General features: G+C 44.4%; 1 protein-coding gene and 1 non-coding gene across 2 annotated transcripts in view; one reads left to right on the top strand and one right to left on the bottom strand.

Moving 5' to 3' along the window:
- The window catches only part of HPSE2 (heparanase 2 (inactive)), a 563,007-nt gene that overhangs the window by 51,036 nt on the left and 499,273 nt on the right, over positions 1-12,698 (bottom strand). The gene's annotated exons all lie outside the window — the stretch shown is intronic.
- LOC114810728 lies at positions 11,639-11,776 on the top strand. Its single transcript, XR_003758423.1, has one exon. It is a non-coding gene; the product is annotated as a small nucleolar RNA SNORA7 (small nucleolar RNA).

Genomic DNA, 12,698 nt, shown 5'->3' with positions numbered 1-12,698 from the left:
GCTTTTGTGACCTTTGGACTCTGAATAGCCTTTTATAGGCGGGAAGAGCACAAAACTGTAACAATTAACCGATCAATTGTACTTATTGAGTGCTTATTAATCATAATAATTATATTTGTTAAGAGCTTACTATGTGCTGAGCACTGTTCTAAGCGCTGGGGTAGATACAAGGTAATCAGGTTGCCCCACGTGGGGCTCACAGTCTTAATCCCCATTTTACAGATGAGGCAACTGAGGCACAGAGGAGTTAAGTGGCTTGCCGAAGGTCACACATCAGACAAGTGACGGAATCGGGATTAGAACCCACATCCTCTGGCTCCCAAGTCCATGCCTTTTCCACTAAGCCATGCTGTTACTGTGTGTCCGTAGCACTGCTATAAGCATTTGGGAGAGCAAATACAACAGAGTTCGTAGACACGTTCCCTGCCCACAACTCCTAGGGTATTTATCTGTCTTTTAACGTTATTTTTCTGTTTTATGTTGTTGCGCCTTTCCTTGTGTTTCTGTCACCAACACCCCTGCTCTCCCCCATTATTCTTAGATCGTGAGTCTTACCTCATTTGCAAAATGGGGATTAAGACTGTGAGCCTCACGTGGGATGACCTGATTACCTTGTATCTACCCCAGCGCTTAGAACAGTGCTCAGCACATAGTAAGCTCTTAACAAATATAATTATTACGATTAATAAGCACTCAATAAGTATCTACCACTTAGAACAGTCTCGGCACATAGTAAGCGCTTAACAAACACCAACATTATTATTATTATTATGGATAATATTCATCCCTAGACTTTTTCCAAGTGCTTAGTCCCTTCGTCCTTATCCTTACCTCCTCACCTACCAGTGAATAATGGAAAACCACAATAAGCTCCCCCTCTAGACTGTAAGCTCGCTGTGGACAGGGAATATGACTGTTTATTGTTATATTGTACTCTCCCACACGCTTAATACAGTGCTCTGTATATAGTAAACGTTTAATAAATACGACTGAATGAATGAATGCTTTGCACTGGACTGGCCACTAAAGAATATTATCAATTGAACACTCTCAGAATCCCATTCTGGTTTCAGACAACTATGTGTCACAAGGGGCATGATCTTTGCTGTGCACCAGGAACAGGAGAAGTCCTCTAGGCTGTAAGCTCCCTGCGGACAGGGAACATATCTACCAAATCTGTTGTATTGTAATAATAGTAATAATAATGTTGGTATTTGTTAAGCGCTTACTATGTGCAGAGCACTGTTCTGAGCGCTGGGGTAGACACAGGGGAATCAGGTTGTCCCACGTGGTGCTCACAGTCTTCATCCCCATTTTACAGATGAGGTAACTGAGGCACAGAGAAGTTAAGTGACTTGCCCACAGTTCCACAGCTAAGTGGCAGGGCCGGGATTTGAACTCATGACCTCTGACTCCAAAGCCCGGGCTCTTTCCACTGAGCCACGCTGAAGTGCTTAGAACAGAGCTCTGCCCAGAGAGCTTGATAATTACATCGGACTAATTTGTTGATTGGAAAGAACAGCCCCAGGATCCCTACAGAGTTTTCACAGTTCTTACCAAAGTATCCCACTCTGGAAAGGAGGGAAGAGGGCAGATAGAGAAGCATCATGGCCTAGTTGAGAGAGCACTGTCCTGACAGTCAGAGGACCGAGGTTGGCAGCGTGGCTCAGTGGAAAGAGCACGGGCTTGGGAGTCAGAGGTCATGAGTTCGAATTCCGGCTCTGCCACTTGTCAGCTGTGTGACTGTGGGCGAGTCACTTAACTTCTCTGTGCCTCAGTTATCTCATCTGTCAAATGGGGGTTAACTGTGAGCCTCACGTGGGACAACTTGATTCCCCTGTATCTACCCCAGAGCTTAGAACAGTGCTCTGCACATAGTAAGCGCTTAACAAATACCAACATTATTATTATTATCATTAATCTCGCTCTGCTACTTGTTTGCTGTGTGACTTTGGGCAAGTGACTTAACTTCTTGCAGCTTCAGTTTCCTCATCTGTAAAATGGGGATTAAATACCTGTTCTTCCTCCCCATTAGACTGTGAGATGCATGTGGGAAAAGGGACTCTATCCAACCTGATTATCCTGAATCTAACCCAGTATAATGCTTAACACAGAATAAGCACTGAGAAGGAGTGTGGCCTCATGGAAAGAGTACCGGCCTGGGAGTCGGAGGAACTGGGTTCTAATCTGACCTCTGCCACTTACCTGCTGTGTGATTTGGGGCAAATTACTTAGCTTCTCTATGTCTTGGATCCCTCATCTGTGAAATGGGGATTCAATACCTCTTCTTCCTCCTACTTACTCTGTGAGCCTCACGTGGAACTTGATTATCCTGTAGATAACCCAGCACTTAGTATAGTGCTTGGGATATATTAAGCGCTTAGCAGATATTATTAGTAGTAGTAGTAGTATCAAATATCACTATTACTATTATTGTGGATGACTGTGGATGAGTAAAATGAATAAAAAACGTAAGACAATAAGCTCAACGTGAGCTACCACTCTAAAAATAGAAAGCATCATACTGTATACTAAGGTGAAAAATTAAAAATATCTAACACAGGAATAGTCAAACTTCCAATATAATCAGCACTTTGAAAATGGAGTAGGATTCTGGGCCCCATAACTCAAGAGAAATATGGAGAATTAAGGGAAAGCTCTGAGATAATCCAGGAAAATGGTTAGAGGTTGGAAATGAAATTTATGAGAAAATATGGTTTGTTCTGTGATTATTTAGCCTACAGAAGAGAAAGCTGTGGGTGATTTGATATCAGTGTCTCAGCTTATGAAGGATGATTTTTAAGTCCTCCGAAGCCAGAGTAAAAGAAGATAGACTTACACTTGGGCCTGTGGGGTTTTGATTGGCTATAAAAGAAAAATGAAATAACGTAGGAAAATAAAATATAAATTGGTAAGAGTTATTAAGAATTAGAGTGGATATTAAATACTCCTCTTATCCTGGCAATGCTGATTTGTGTTTTCACTCTGACTGTCCCAATTGGCTGTGAATACTATGATGCTCAGTGGGTCTGCTGCTTCTCAGAGCATTCCATCTTGGGGGTGGGCGTGTGGGAGGGGGAAGGAATGTTATTTGAACACTGTAGGCCCATACAGGATCTATAGTGGAACCGATTTGGCCCAAAAGACTTTTGTGAAGCTTGCTTACCTGAAAATTTTTTGTTTATATTAACATCTGTCTCCCTCTCTAGACTGTAAGCTTTCTGTGGGCAGAGAAAGTGGCTAGGGGAAAGAATGTGGCCTAGTGGAAAGAGATTGGGCCTGGAAGCCAGAGGACCTGGGTTCTGATCCCATCTCTGCCACTTCTCTGCTGTGTGACTTTAGGCAAGTCACTTCACTTGTCTGTGCCTCAGTTCCCTCATCTATAAAATAGAGATTTAATATCTGTTCTTCCTTCTACTTAGTGAGCTCCATATGAGACCTGATTATCTTGTATCTAGCCCAGCACTTAGTACAGAGCTCGGCACACCGTAGGCACTTTACAGATATCACAATTATTATTATTATTGTTGTTACCGACTTTGTAGTACTCTTCCAAGCACAGAATACAGTGCTCTGCACACTCTAAGTGCACAATAAATTCCAATTAATTTGGACAAAATCTCTTTTGCTTAGGGTAAATTATTTTGCTAGCAGAGAGGTTACTTTGTCCTGTAGGACCTCCCGGGCAAATGCTATTGCTAGGGCTTAGCTTCTTCTTGTTTTCGTGCCAGAATACGTCTAGCTCTGATTACAAGCTTCATTTCTCTGAGGCTGAGAAAGGAACGAGGAGCCGTGGAGACCTTGGAGAACAAGCTGAAAGAATGAACTTGAAAAGACAGAAAGGCAAGGAGCAGGTTATGCTCTGCATAAAATCATTATCGAGATCAGAGGTACCTCTGGGTCAAATTTTTAATAATGATAATTGTGTTATTTGTTAAGTGCTTACTATGTGCCAAGTATTATACCAAGCGCTGGGGTAGAGATAAGGGAATCAGATCAGACATAGTCTCTATCCCACAAGGGGTTCACAGTTATTAGTAGGAGGGAGAATAGGAATTAAATCCTCATTTTAATCCAAAAAAAATGATACACACAGAAGATAAATGACTTGGTCAAATTCACACAGCATGGTAGAGCTGGTATTAGAAGCCAGGTCCTCTGACTCCCAAGCCTGTGTTCTTCCCACTAGGCAACACTTAGATTCAATCCCTGCAGTAAACCAAATGTTTTGCCTTTTTCTTATCTTTTTATGGTACTTGTTAAGTGCATACTATATGCCAGGCACTGTTCTAAGTCCTGGGGTAGGTATGAAATGATCATGTTGGACACAGTCCAGGTTCCCAACGGGGCTCACAGTCTTAATCCCCATTTTACATATGAGGTAACTGAAGCCCGGAGAAATGAAGTGACTTGCCAAGGTCACCTAGCGGACAAGTGGCGGAGCTGGGATTAGAACCTAGGTCCTTCAGACTTCCAGGCCCGTGTTCTCTCCACTAGGCAACACTGCTTCTCATCTTCCCTGCTTCTTCTCCCTTCTCTTCTGCCTCTCCCACTCAGAAAAACCTTTCTATCTAACGGCAGACCTGGCAGACTCTACTGATCGCTACGTTGCAGTTAAAGAGTAAAGATAGAACTAGAACCAGTGTGGCTACGAAGACAACTTCAACTCGATAGTGTCCTCCCCCTGGTTCTTTTAACTAGTGCACCTGGAGCCAAGAATTGTTAGGTTGGCGCAAACAAGATATTATTGGTACACTCGGCATCTCAGGTAAACGTGGCCTTGAGTGAACTTGAACTTGGTATTTTGGGTGGCATGCCTTCCTGGCTTTCTTCTCTGTCAAACCCCTTTCTCCATCAAAGCTCTACTAAAAGCTCACCTGCTCCCAGAAGCTTTCCCAGATGAGTCCTACTCAACGCCGCCCCTGCTTCAAACAGATCATTCCGACAGCCCTCCACACTTATCTCCTTCTGAACAAAGTGCATCTATTTCTAAAGTTTGTGTTCTTATCGGTCATTTTGTGACAATGTGTCTGCCTTAATTATTATTATTATTGTTATTTATGGTATGCATAATAATTATATTAATTTTACATTGTAGCTTATTTTTATTATTTTATTTCTGGCATTGACTACGCACTTCATAAATGTCTAAGCACTGGAGTAGAAACATTCAGTGGATCTCTATTTAGGGATGTGTCCATCAAAGAGGGATTCTCAATAAATAATTGCATTAAGCTTCCCAAGGGCAGGAACTGGGAACCCACTCTTGGCAAGTCCAGCAGTGCCTAGTGGACACTCTAAAGATTATTGACTGTCTTATCAAAGCTGATAAAGTTACTTATTAAACCAAACTGCTAAGCTCCTTTAAAGGAGGCTGTCAAGAGATTTGCTAAAGAATTTTGTGTGTCACCAGTGATTTACGAGGGGCTTGGGAGCCCTCCAACTTGCAAAACCCCGGTTTCCTCCACTTTGGCCACGGCTCCGATGTGGTGGACGGTGGGGATTTTACTGTCCGTCCCGGTGCAGGACACCTTATCTGAGACAACTCCATATGGTCACCTCAGTCATGCCATGGCCAGGACTTTTCCCTGACGGGAAGTAGGCTTCTTGCCAGTGCTCTCCTTCCTGGCTGAGCGACTCCGAAGGAATGTGAGAGTCGGGAAGATCTCTCCTGCAGATGCACGGAGGACCAGAAGGCCCTCTCTGTGCTGCATGTGGGAGCTTTGGGTCTTTCCATGGATTATACACAGCCACAGCGAAAGAGTCTGTCGAGACCTCCCCTCAACATCAATACTGGATGAGGTCTATGTAGTTCCAGCTGGTCCGATTGGGGAGGACAGGGAGAATGGACAGGAGATGGCTCCTCTGCTATTTGGGATCTCTCCCAGCCTAGGATCTCAAGCTGAAGGTCTCCAAGATGGATTAGTGAGGTATTAACGGGGAACAGATTACTAGGCTCAGTGATTGAGTCCCCTCGGCGGGGAATCTGCCAAGCTCTGCATCAGCTGCAGCCTTCTTGGGGACCTCTGTGCTGGTGCTTGGTGGAACGTGTTTGCAAAAGAAGTGAAATAGCTAACCGGAGGTCTACGGCTGCTATTGTAACTTATCTTTGTGATTTCTTCATCTTACACTCCCATCCCTTGCTTTGTCTCCCCTTCCGTCCCTTCCGTCTTTTCTGTGGGACGGAGACTCGGTCCCTCTCTGGGGGTCCGAGACCCTGACCACAGAGTAGGGTTACCCTACTCTTCTTTGAAGTCAAGCTTTGCTGTTCCTGCCAAAGTCCCATGGATCCCCTCAGGCGCCCGGTGGGCCCTCTAGACTGTAAACTCATTGTGGGCAGGGAATGTGTCTGCTTATTGTTCTACTGTACTCTCCCAAGCACTTAGAACAGTGCTCTGCACACAGTAAACACTCAATGAAGATGATCGAATGAATGAACATTGTCAGGAACACTGTCATTTCATCTGGGCACCAGTGGGATATTGTCTCTCCTCTGACCTTTGTCCTCTGAGTCCACCAGGGTCCTGCCTTATGACCCTGCCCTAACCCAATCCCTTGAAATCCCCTCGCCCTTCTGCTGTCTGCTCAAATAGGCCTAATCTCTCCATGGTGCTTTTTCCTGTGTTTGTTGGCAGGAACACGCATAGGCAGTGCACATGAGAAGAATTGGTGCTATGGATTCAGGTTCCAATTGAAGCTATAATCTGTAGATCGTGAGCTCGTTTCTAGACTGTGAGCTCGATGTGGGCAGGGAATGTGTCTGTTATTGCATTGTACTCTCCCATGCGCTTAGTACGGTGCTTTGCACACAGTAAGCGCCCAATAAATACGATTGATTAATCTATATAGCTGAGAGCTATACCATCAACTTAATTGACAGGGCCTTATCTGGGCCAATCGGACAGGATGATGCAAACGAGCTGCGTGCAGGGTCAGGAGGCTTGACCCCAACTTTAGCTAGACTTGAACGTTATATATGGGAAGATTTGTCAAGACCAAGGAATAGTATTTTGGTGGTACTTGTGGGGGTCACAATGGGATATTCTAAAGATATAATGCAGCCTTAATACAGAATTTCCTGGCTTTCTTTAGAGTCACTGGAACACAGTGTTTATGTTTCGTAATGCTAATCACATGCAATTCTTCTAAACGTGGGATCTAATGGATGCAAAAATGGGTCCAAATGTCTATTTTGAACATATGTTTTTTATATTGACTAGACCTGCACAGTTCCAAACTCTAGTTAACTCTTTGATGTGAAGTGGGTCTGAATTTCCTGGGGTGCCCTGGGATGGAATTCAGGAAGGGAAACTTCCAGACTCACCCAGATAGAAGGTTATTTACTAGAGGAAGAGGAAGGCTTTTTGTGAGTCAAGCTAGGATCCATGGTTCGGTGGTTGAGTTAATGCTGCCCACCCTGAGTACTGGAGGAAGTTGGGAAGTAGGCAGATGGAGAGCAGCAAAATCTGGAAGTTGAGAAAATGGAGAGCATTTCCAGCCAATGAGAGTCAGCCTCGGAGCAGCTTCCTGGGGGCTTCAAATGCATATAAATACCATACTGATCTTGCTGATCATGAATAGTCATTCTAAGTTTCAAAATGACTATTTTCATTTTTTTCAGATGACGTGAAGCTGATCCACTAAGTCCTCAGAGAGCTATTAAGCAGAGCTTTCATTGGCTTCCAGTGGATTTCTCCACTGCCTTTGTGTATCTTCGTCTGAAGAAAAGGAGGCTGAGAGGTGACTTAATAGCTGTCTTTAAGTGGTTGATGTGTATAATCAGGAGGATGGTGACCAGCTGCTCAGCATCTCCTCCGAGGACTGAACGAGAGGAAGCAGGTTTAAATTGCAGCAAGGGAGATTAAGGCTAGACATAAGGAAGACTGTTGTAATGGTCAGGGCTGTTGAACACTAGGACAGGCTTCCATGGGAGACTGGGAAATTATTTTCCTTGGAGATTTGACAATCAAGGCAAATCTCAAGAGAGATGGACTTGGTGACCTCTTGAGATTCATTTAAGCCCTGTGACCTTATGCACGATCCTCATCGTTTTAAATCAGGGTAAGACCCCCAGGCTAGAACTGGCTTCAGGGGTGTTTGGGATGTTGAGTCTTTCAATCTAAAACAAAGTTGTTCCAGTGACACTCCATGCCTGGAGTATATACAGTATATCCAGGCTTCCAGCCCAGCCCACCCCATTTCCTTCCTGTGTTTTTTGTCTGGCTGGTTGTGCGTGGAGGAGTGGTAGTTTAAATAGGTGGAAGGTGTGGAGAACATCAATGAGATGCTGCAGGCAGAACAGTGAGCAGTGATCTGACAGCATCTTCTGACAGGTGGCAGGTGTCTCTTTAATTGCCAGCTGGACTCCTCTCACATCCTGTACATATTGGACTCCCCTTGGAGCCACTTCTTGGGCAGCTGCCCCTCCTCTCAGCTCCCAACTCCAGACTGTTGCTGGTAAGTGTCCCGGTTTGGGTCAATGTTGTACAGCTTGGTCATGACACCGACGTACTCACTGTATTTCAATCTCTTCTATTTCACCGCCAACCCATCACCCACATCCTGCCTTTGGCCTGGAGCTCCTTCTCCCTTCATATCCCACAACCAACACTCTCAGCACCTTCAAAATCCTATTAAAATCACATCTCTCCAAGAGGCCTTTTCTGGCTAAAACCTTCATTTCTTCTTCTCCCACTCCCTTCTGTGTCACCATTGCACTTAGATTTTCACCCTTTATTCATCCCACACTCAGCCCCATAGCACTTATGTACATATCTTTAATTTATTTATATTAATGTCTATCTCCCCCTCTAGACTGTAAGCTCCTTATGGGCAGGGAATGTGTCTACCTGCTCTATTCTATTGTACTCTCCCAAGGGCTTAGTATAGTGCTCTGCACACAGTAAGCATTTAATAAATTCAGTTGATTGATTAATACTATCTACCTGATGGCCTTTGTGAAAAGAATAGTGTGAGTAAGATTAGTAGGAATCAAATTTGGAGGGAACTTGGTTCAGTAAACTAGGGAATAAACTGGGTTTCCTCTGCCTTAATACCTATGTGACTGGATAATATATTCACAGTTAGAGCCAGAGAGATGGACTTGATGATCTTTGTGATTCTATGATGCTCATTCAATAATTCAGGCCCCACCATACGTTTTGGCCTCAACTCATTCTTAATTCTGGAATTAACCCAATTGTTTGAGAAGGTGGATGTGAGAACTGGTTTTAAAATATTTCCACCTTCTTTTCCAAATAGCTTAGATTGCAGTGGGGCACAAGGACAAGCATACTGACTGCAAAAGTCATTAAAAACTGGGATAAGCAGAAAAGAGAGGTTGTGGGGTTTCCGTTCTTGGAGAAATTGATTGAAAAAGAGATGAGAACTGTCTGTCTTGGATGGTTTAGGCATCGCTTGGTAGAGAACAATTAATTGGTTGGAACAGGTGCTCTAAGGGAAGGCGATGGGAATTGGACTTATTATCTTGGAGGTGACAAGGGTAAGGTAGGAGAAAGATTTTTCCATGTGGGACAGGGACTGTGATGAGCTCACTGACTTGAATGTAGCCCCAGTGCTTAGCACTGGACATATCTCATAAGTGAGCGCATAAACAATACCATTATAATTTTTACTGGGGGACTGTGGACCAGTTGCCAAAAATTATCTTGAGCACATCTCCATGCTCCTTAAAAACCTCCACTGGTTGCCCATTCCTTTCTGCATCAAACAGAAAGCCAACTCCTGACGATTGGCTTTAGGTAGTCAATCATTTCTTTCCCTCTCACTTATTCTTGTTCCTTTCCCACTTCATCCCGATTTGTACTCTTTGTTCCTCGCACATCAACTTTATTGCTGGGCCTCATTTCTCATTCTCAGGTGTTTCCTTCTACTTGGATCTCTTTCCCACTTCAGTCATTCATTCATTCAATCAATCGCATTTAGTGAGCATTTATGATGTGCAGAGCACTATACTAAGTGCTTGGGAAAGTAAAATACAGTAAACAGACACAGTTTCATCTGGCAGACTACTGTGCTCCCCATCTTCAAAGCCCTACTAAAATCCCACCTCCTCCAGGAAGTCTTCCCTGACTAATTTCATATCTTCCCCCATCCCATTTTCCCTCCAAATTGCATCACTTATATACTTGAGTCATTTTCCCCTAAGCCCCTAAGTTCACCTCCCACCCTTACCCCAGCAGCACTTAAGTATGTATCCTTACACTCTATGGTTGCCCCCTACCTGTAATTTATCCTAGTGTCTGTCTTCTCTGATGGATTGTATGCTTCTCGAGGGTAGGGATCCTGTCTACTTTACTGTATTGGACTCTCCCAAGTATTTGGTCCTTCTGCCCGTCGTTACTGTTAGAGCACGGCGGCCTTGCTTAAGCATACCCCACCCTCACCCAACCCCTCGCCCCCCAAAATATACAATCAGGTACAACTGCTTTTCTTTAAATCGTGCCTTTTCGGAGGTGGGGAGCCCTGAAGGGGGTCGGGTGGCGAGCGACGGGGCTGGATCCCCGGGGGAAGAAGTCTTAAACCTTGGGGCGGCGGCACTGAAATCTGGCAATGGTGGTCAAGCATCCCTCCTCGCCTCCCTCCCCCAGCCTAGACCCCGAAAACGACAGATATTTCAACCTCTGTGTTCAACCCTGGAAGGGGTCTAAGCCGACCATGCTTGCAGCTCCTTCAGGGGCTGAGTAATGAGATGTTCATCCCCTTGATTCTATTTATTGCTATTGTTTTTGACTGTATGTCTCCCCCGATTAGACTGTAAACCCGTCAATGGGCAGGGACTGTCTCTATCTGTTGCCCATTTGTACATTCCAAGCGCTTAGTACAGTGCTCTGCACATAGTAAGCGCCCAATAAAAAAATACCATTGAATGACTCTACACAGTAAGCACTCAATAAATAGTATTGACTGCCTGATCGATGCAAGAGCTGGGAAGTAAGTTTTCCTCTATATTTTGCATTGGTCATAGCCTTGGATTCCTGCTGTCTCCACATTTAAAAAACTTGTAGCTAGGAAACAACTTGCTTGAAGCCTAAGGGCTCAGCCAAAACGTGTCCCACACTTCAAAAAACAACAGGTGACAAAACAAAACTCGACAGGATATGAATGGTCAACAAAGGGAAAAAGTCATTCTTAATATCCACCTGAGTGTAAGCTTCTTGAGATCAAGGACCATGTCTTCCAACCCCCTCATCCTGTCCTCAATACTTAGTGCAATGCTCTGCAAACTGAAGGCACTCAATAAATAGTCCTGATTGACTGATTGGTCCATCCTTTAGACACTGGAAACCTCACCTGAGAGAAAGAACTGGAAAGACCAAAGAGACCTGAAAACTGGAAATAAGATGGAATTAAATATAATAATAATACTGTTGGTATTTGTTAAGCACTTACTATGTGCAGAGCACTGTTCTAAGCACTGGGGTAGATACAGGGTAATCAGGTTGTCCCACGTGAGGCTCACAGTTAATCGCCATTTGACAGATGAGGTAACTGAGGCACAGAGAAGTTAAGTGACTCGCCCACAGTCACACAGCTGACAAGTGGCAGAGCTGGGATTCAAACTTATGACCTCTGACTCCCAAGCCCATGCTCTTTCCACTGAGCCACGCTGCTAGGCTCCCTCTCACGGTCACAGCTGGAGAGTTTCCACTACTCTACCAGTCTCGGCTATGGGAGGGAGAGTCAAGCAGAGGCCTACCCATTCCGTTCCTAGCTTAGACAGTGGCTAGCAAGTGGAAGGCAATCTGCTACAAGTCAAAACTCTGGCAGCATGCTGGGCAGCAGCGGTATGGGAGAGAGTCGAAGGCGGAGCGTGTAGTTTACTGCGTGGAAGGAGGCAATGGTAAACCACTTCCATATTTTTACGAAGAAAACTCTATGGATACACTACCATATTGATTGCAGATGGAAAGTAGGGCGTTATGGGAGAGATGTGTCCGTGCTGTCGCTGTGGGTCGAAAACGACCCGACGGCATAAGACGAGACAAATGGAGGCTAAAGGACCACACCTCTTGCAGGGAATGCCAAAGCTAAAAACCAGAGTCTTCAAATCTGTCAAAAGCAGGACACTTGCAAAGGAATCACTGGGGCCACAGAATGACTGTGTGGTAGAAGGTGAAGTCAGCAATCAAAAGTAAGAACAGAAAAGCGCAGACTTCTTTGGTTTGATTTTTCTTGAGGAATGTGTTAAGGAGGCTTCTGCACACATTTTTAAATTTTTATTGGTATTTGTTAAGCACTTACTCTGTGCCAGGCACTGTCTTAAGCGTTGACGTAGGTAGAAGCTAATCAGGTTGGACACAGTCGATGTCCCACATAGGACTCACAGTCTTAATCTCCATTTTATAGATGAGGTAACTGAGACACAGAGAAGTTAAGTGACTTGCCCAAGGTCATACAGCAGACAAATGGCAGAGCTGGGATTAGAACCCAAGGCCTCTGGCCCCCATGTCTGTGCTATTTCCAATAGGCAACACTGCTTCTATTCTATTCAAATTATTTTTTGTAGACAAAATAGTAGGCCAGAGCAAATGGATCAAATTGAGGTGATCATTCACAATGTTTAGTCCAAACTGATCCTCTAGATGTAAACCTGTGACAGGGAAGGAAGGAATTTACCTAAAAGCATCTGATGGGGCTCTAAGAGGAAGTGATAGAATGCAGACCAAGTCAATGTA

The sequence above is a fragment of the Ornithorhynchus anatinus genome, chromosome 3 (genome assembly GCF_004115215.2).
Source record: "Ornithorhynchus anatinus isolate Pmale09 chromosome 3, mOrnAna1.pri.v4, whole genome shotgun sequence".
NCBI lineage: Eukaryota > Metazoa > Chordata > Mammalia > Monotremata > Ornithorhynchidae > Ornithorhynchus > Ornithorhynchus anatinus.
Note: the sequence above shows the minus strand (reverse complement) of the source record. Positions and strands in the feature narration are given on the sequence as shown.